Source organism: Oncorhynchus tshawytscha, linkage group LG21 (assembly GCF_018296145.1).
Source record: "Oncorhynchus tshawytscha isolate Ot180627B linkage group LG21, Otsh_v2.0, whole genome shotgun sequence".
Taxonomy (NCBI): Eukaryota; Metazoa; Chordata; class Actinopteri; order Salmoniformes; family Salmonidae; genus Oncorhynchus; species Oncorhynchus tshawytscha.
Window position 1 is genome coordinate 11,028,716 of NC_056449.1, and position 6,028 is coordinate 11,034,743.

Consider the following 6,028-nt stretch of genomic DNA (forward strand, 5'->3'; position numbering starts at 1 on the left):
CCCTTTTTATTGCCTGACAAACTATTTTATTCTATGTATTCTATTGATGCCATGAAGTGTCATTCTATTATACAATCTATTCTATTTTTTATGTTCTATTTGTATTTTGTTCTATTCAGGGGGTGGGCTGTGTAATGTGTAAGTAGAGAAGAGGCTCGGGGAGGTTTATGGCTGGGCAGCCATAAATAATCATGACAGAAGCGATGAGTGGAGGATCATGAGTCTTTCAATTATTCACACAATTTCATAATTGGCTAAATCACTGCCTGAACACCTGTGTGAATTTTCGATCTAAAATCTGCATATTCTAATGAGGCCAACCTGTCAGGGTCTCACTGATTAGTAAAGACAATGGAACAAGAAAACAATGGGGATACTTAGGAAAAACATTATCACTGGTTTCTTGTACAACAATGATCAGAATATTCAACTTCAATCTTTAAAACCAAGAGAGAGAGAGAGAAACAAAACTTGGATGACTTCTACAGTTGGTGGTATTTGCAACCAGTATTCCCAGTATGTTATTTTAACCTCAATTGCAAATTACAAAAAGCAATCATCAGTGGGCCATTTTAATGATGACACCCACAGACACCCACACGTAATGGCCTTGTCCCATCACACAAATGATATGCCTCTGTGTTGCCACTCCAGAGGTCATATAACCCAACAGCCTGCTGGGGGACCAATCCACCTGGACCAATCCATTCAGCTAATTGGAGAAGAGCTCCTGGACAACATGTGACAACACAGTCACCCTTAACAGCATTGTCAGAAAGCAGATGTTTCTGGTTTTCAGGGATACAATATTTTCAACCTAACTTCCGTTTCCCCTGAAAACAGGAGTGGGGACTACGCTCAGGCGTCTTTCTGCTCTACGTTATGTTATGTAGGGGGTGGGTCCCAAAGACCCTCCCCATTATTGATTAAGGGGACCTTAAGATTCATGTGTTTTGCTGCAGGCCTTATAATAAGATACTGTTGCTATGTGTCTAAAATCTCTGCCACTATATGTTGCACAAGCTATCTATATTAGTCTTTGTGGTTAAGCCCTGGCTGTTGCGAGAGTGTGCTTGCAGGCTAAGTCTGAGTCAGACCGAAACTAGACACAGAGAAGTAACCACTGTCTGGTTTTGATACGAACTCAATGATGGAAGAAAAGAGCCAATGCTTACGCTCAACGTTAATGGACATGACCCACCATTTCTAATAGACACTGGAGCTCACTGTTCCTGTTTAGGGAAATCTGGACAAGTTGTTCAGGCTTCCCTGAGCAAATCATCCGTCACAGTAATTGGGGCATCGGGACAGCCCAGCAATGTGTACTGGACAAAAGATCTGACACTGGACTTTGGCGATGGGGGTAGAATCACCGCCCCCATGTTAAACTCACCTGAAACACCTGTAAACCTACTAGGTAGAGACTTGTTAACAACCATGAACGCCACCCCGACGTTCAGAGGAGAAAGGCTAACTGTAGATATACCATGGATTCCTGGAAGAAATACCATCCCGGTTATGATGAACCAAGTCTACACTGAAGACTTTACTACTATCGTGGGAAGGTCTCATAGAGACATGTGTTATCAGTCGGAACTTTTGAATCTCCACACCATATCATATCACCATGGTTAATGCCCTATGACGACATACTGAACCAGAGAACCTTCAATCAAGTCCTACATTGTACTATGTTCTATGTCAGGGGGTAACAGGATGAAGACTACAGGGTTGACTGGATGGATTACATGAAAGGTCCTCACCTGTATGTCATCATGCAGAACTGTTACGCGGGCCCTGAAGGGGTAGCAGCTGGGGTGGAAGTCTCCAGACATGCATGGTCATGGTTCAGGGGATGTGATAAGTTCGACCCTCATGTTATACTTCGTGTAAACCCTGGATACGAAGCAAAATACCTGGGTCCTATGGTGAGGATGATGAACCAAGACAGAACGTGGGTGAAGAGGGAGGATTTCAAAAGAACTTGCTGTAATGTCTACAGCAACATGGATGGAGACCTGAAGATTGATATCGAAAATGTGCCCTGTGACCCCGAAGATAATCTTCTATGAGGAAACCGCACCCTAAGGTGTATTCCCACCTCGAAGCATGGTTCTTACTGCAGAGGGAGAAAGAGATCTGGAGGAGGTCAACTCTGCCCTATAGTCAAGCGGGGGGAATGAATTCGACAGAATAAGGTCAGCAGAACCAGTGATAATCAAACTTAAAGAGGGATGTGCCAGACCGAGACAGAACAATACCCCATGTCACCTGAAGGAATGGAGGGAATTGGAGAAACAATAACCAACCTATTGGGAGGTGTCACGTTCTGACCTTAGTTCTTTTGTTATGTGTCTTTGTTTTAGTATGGTCAGGGCGTGAGTTGGGTGGGTTGTCTATGTTATTTTTTCTATAATTTGGGATTTCTGTGTTTGGCCTGGTATGGTTCTCAATCAGAGGCAGCTGTCAAATGTTGTCCCTGATTGAGAACCATACTTAGGTAGCCTGGTTTCACCTTTGAGTTGTGGGTGATTATTTTCCGTGTCAGTGTTTGTTCCACACGGAACTGTTTTAGTTTTGTTATTTCACGTTGTCGTTTATCGTTTTGTTCCGTGTTCATTATTCTTATTAAACAATATGGACACTTACCATGCTGCGCATTGGTCCTCCGATCCTTCCTACTACTCCTCCTCGTCCATCGTGACAGGAGGAGACGTGATTTGCCCTTGTCACAGTGATTGTAACACACCCATCCTCCCTGTTAAGAAACCGTCAGGAAAATACAGGATGGTTCAAGATTTCAGACCACTAAATGCAGCAGTGGAACAAGAAATGGCAGTTGTTCCAGACCCTTCGACCATACTCACCATACTCACCATACTCAACATACTCACCATACACACCATACTCACCATACACACCATACACACCATACTCACCATTCTCACCATACTCACTATACTCACCATACTCACCATACTCACCGTACACACCATACTCACCGTACACACCATACTCACCATACTCACCAACATTCCAGCTATGTCAACCCATTTCTCCATTGTTGACTAGCTGAGGAGAGCAGGCATCATTTACCTACAGGGGAACTCAGTATTCTTACAATCGTCTCCCACAAGGTTATGCTTGCAGCCCTTCAATCTTCAACAGGATGCTCCAAGCTGACCTAAGAGACCTTGAGTTCCCTCATAGGAGCACTGGGCGCGAACCCAGAGTCTCTGGTGACACACATATGTGCACTCTTGTACAGTATGTGGATGACCTACTGGTGTGCTCCACCTCCCAAGACGAGTGTAGGAAAGACACCCTGTATCTACTAACTGAACTCTGTAACAAGGGACACAAGGTGTCAAAGGACAAACTACAGCTCTGGAAAGAGAAGGTGTTGTTCATTGGACTGAACTTTTCATATTAGGAGAAGCATCTATCACCTGAGAGGATTGAGGCTATCCTGAATAACCCCAAACCAAAATCAGTGAAAGAGATGGTTTCTTTCCTGGGATGTGCAGGATAATGCAGAAATTGGATCTGTGATTTCTCCCTCATCGCCAGACCACTCAGAGAGATGTGTGCAGGTGGTAACAGCAGAGTTCTAAACTGGGGGAAAACAGAAGAGAAAGCATTCAAGGATTTGAAACAGGCCTTGGGAATGTCTCCTGCCCTTGGCTTACCAGACTACTCTAAACCATTTTTCCTATACGTAGGGGAAAAGAACGGGTTCGCAACGGCTGTGGTAACTCAGAAATACCAGGGGAGGATGAGGCCTTGTGGTTACTATTCTACCAGACTTGATGCTGTTGAAAGGGGTTCCCATCCATGTGAAAGAGCAATGGCAGCGACTGCATTCGGCCTTGATAGAGCACAGAACCTGTTACTAAGCCACCCTGTAACAGTATTTGTGTCACATTCAGTAATGACGATACTGAATCATAAAAACTCCTGTATGTCAGGTACAAGGCTAGCAGGCTATGAATGCTTGCCTACTCAACCCAATGTTGAAATCCAAAGATGTTCTGTTGTAAACCCTGCACAACTATTGGCGTCCCTTGAAGATGGGGAGGAGCACAACTGTGTTGGATTAATAGAACAAGACTCAAAGGCAAGACCAGACTTGTTTGATGAACCTCTGGATGACTCTGACATGGTGATGTTCGTTGATGGTTCTGCATACATAATGTAGATCGGAGTACAGGTAAAAAAAACACATAGGATTTGCTGTAGTAGATTGTGGAAGGTGATACAGTCCCTACCAGAACATTTATCAGTGCAACAGGCGGAATTGTTAGCTCTGAAAACAGCTTGTGAATTAGGGGCAGGAAAGGCACTTACTGTTTATTCAGACTCAGCTTATGCTATTGGGGTTTGTTTGTCATGGTGTGTGTCTGCAGACAATGGCACCCATTTCACAGGAGATGTGATTGCCCAAGTGGCCAAAATGATGGGTGTTGACCAGAAGTTTGTGTCCATCAATCACCCGCAGAGTAACGGGATTACAGAGAGGTCTAATCAAACTATCAAAGGGGGGCTTGCAAAAGCCTGCCATTTCACAAAAAATGAGCTGGGTGGAATGCTTGCCCCTTGTCCTCATGAAAATGTGCAGCAGCCTCAACAAAGGTATTGGGTGTACATCTTACGAGATGTTAACAGGACGACCCATGAACACACTAGGTTTTCGAGCTATGACTGACCGACAGATAGATATAACTGAGGCACAGTGTGACCACATTTAGTACATGAAAGAACTAACCTCTATTGTCAGGTCTCTCCACTCTGCCAACAGGAAAGCAAACAAGGTTCCCCCAGGTGAAGACCCTGACAAGCTTCCCATAAATGTTGGAGACTGGGTGAAATTCAGAGTCCACAAAAGTAAATGGAACCAATCACGATGGATGGGTCCGTTCCAGGTAACTATGGTGACACCGACAGCCCTGCGAGTGGCGGAGAGGTCCGGCTGGCATCATCTCTCCCACTATAAGCATCTCCCAGGGTGGAAGCCATGGATGAGTGACTGGAGGGAGGGAAAGCAGGGCCCCGAGAACATCTGAAGAAGGACGTAGGTATGAGCCAGGGGACAGAAGCAGAGGGCCCAGACCAAAAGGCCGGAAAGAAAGATGAAGAAGAAGACTCTAGCCAACGAGCAGAAGAAGGAGGCATCATTTTACACTCTCACTCAGGTTCTATAACTAGGAAACAGAGACTACACCGGGTCTGGTGGTTTGTTTTCCCCATCGTCCTTTCCATGGGTCTCCTTGTTAGCGAAGCCATGGGACCCACTGGGGGATCTGAGGAAAACAACAAATAGATACAAATGGTGAGAAAAATTTCCAATTCAGACTAAGAGGCCAGGAACCCAGGTTTTAGTGTTTAGAAAGCCTACATCAACCACTGAGCTGTTTGGGAGTCAGGTTGAGCATATGAGAAGGACGGAGTTGGAATGTGTTTTTTTAATACTTTATGCAGAGAGGTAATGAGAAACAACCTACTAGGCGAAGGGAGACCACAGGACTGTTCTTTGAGAGAAGAAGTGAGAGGTTAGCCGGGGAACATGGTACACGTATGTTTGGGTGGTCACAAGAAGGGAGCAAACTTACCTAATGTGGTAGAAGGAAGCAGGCAGATCCCTCTATGGCCTTGATCTCGCCTCGGGAGAGGTGAGTCAGTCTTCATTATTATGCCAATTTATTGTGTGTAGATTGTTAAGGGGGATAAACAAGTTCATCCATTTTAGAACAAGGCTAACATAACAACATGTGGAAAAAGTGAAGGGGTCTGAATACTTTCTGAATGCATGAGTACTATGCTTGTGCATCAACATTTATTTGAAAAGGAGGAGAGACTGAGGAGAGTAGGGTGAGTCTCCACACAGACAATACCCAGATTTTATTCAAAAATCTCAAACAATTTCAAATGCAAATTCTCTCTCTCCTCTCTCTCCAGTTTTCTGCTTTTTAGTTCCACTTGAAATGGCAAATGACAAGCAATCCAAATCAATGAGGCGGTAGTTTACCAG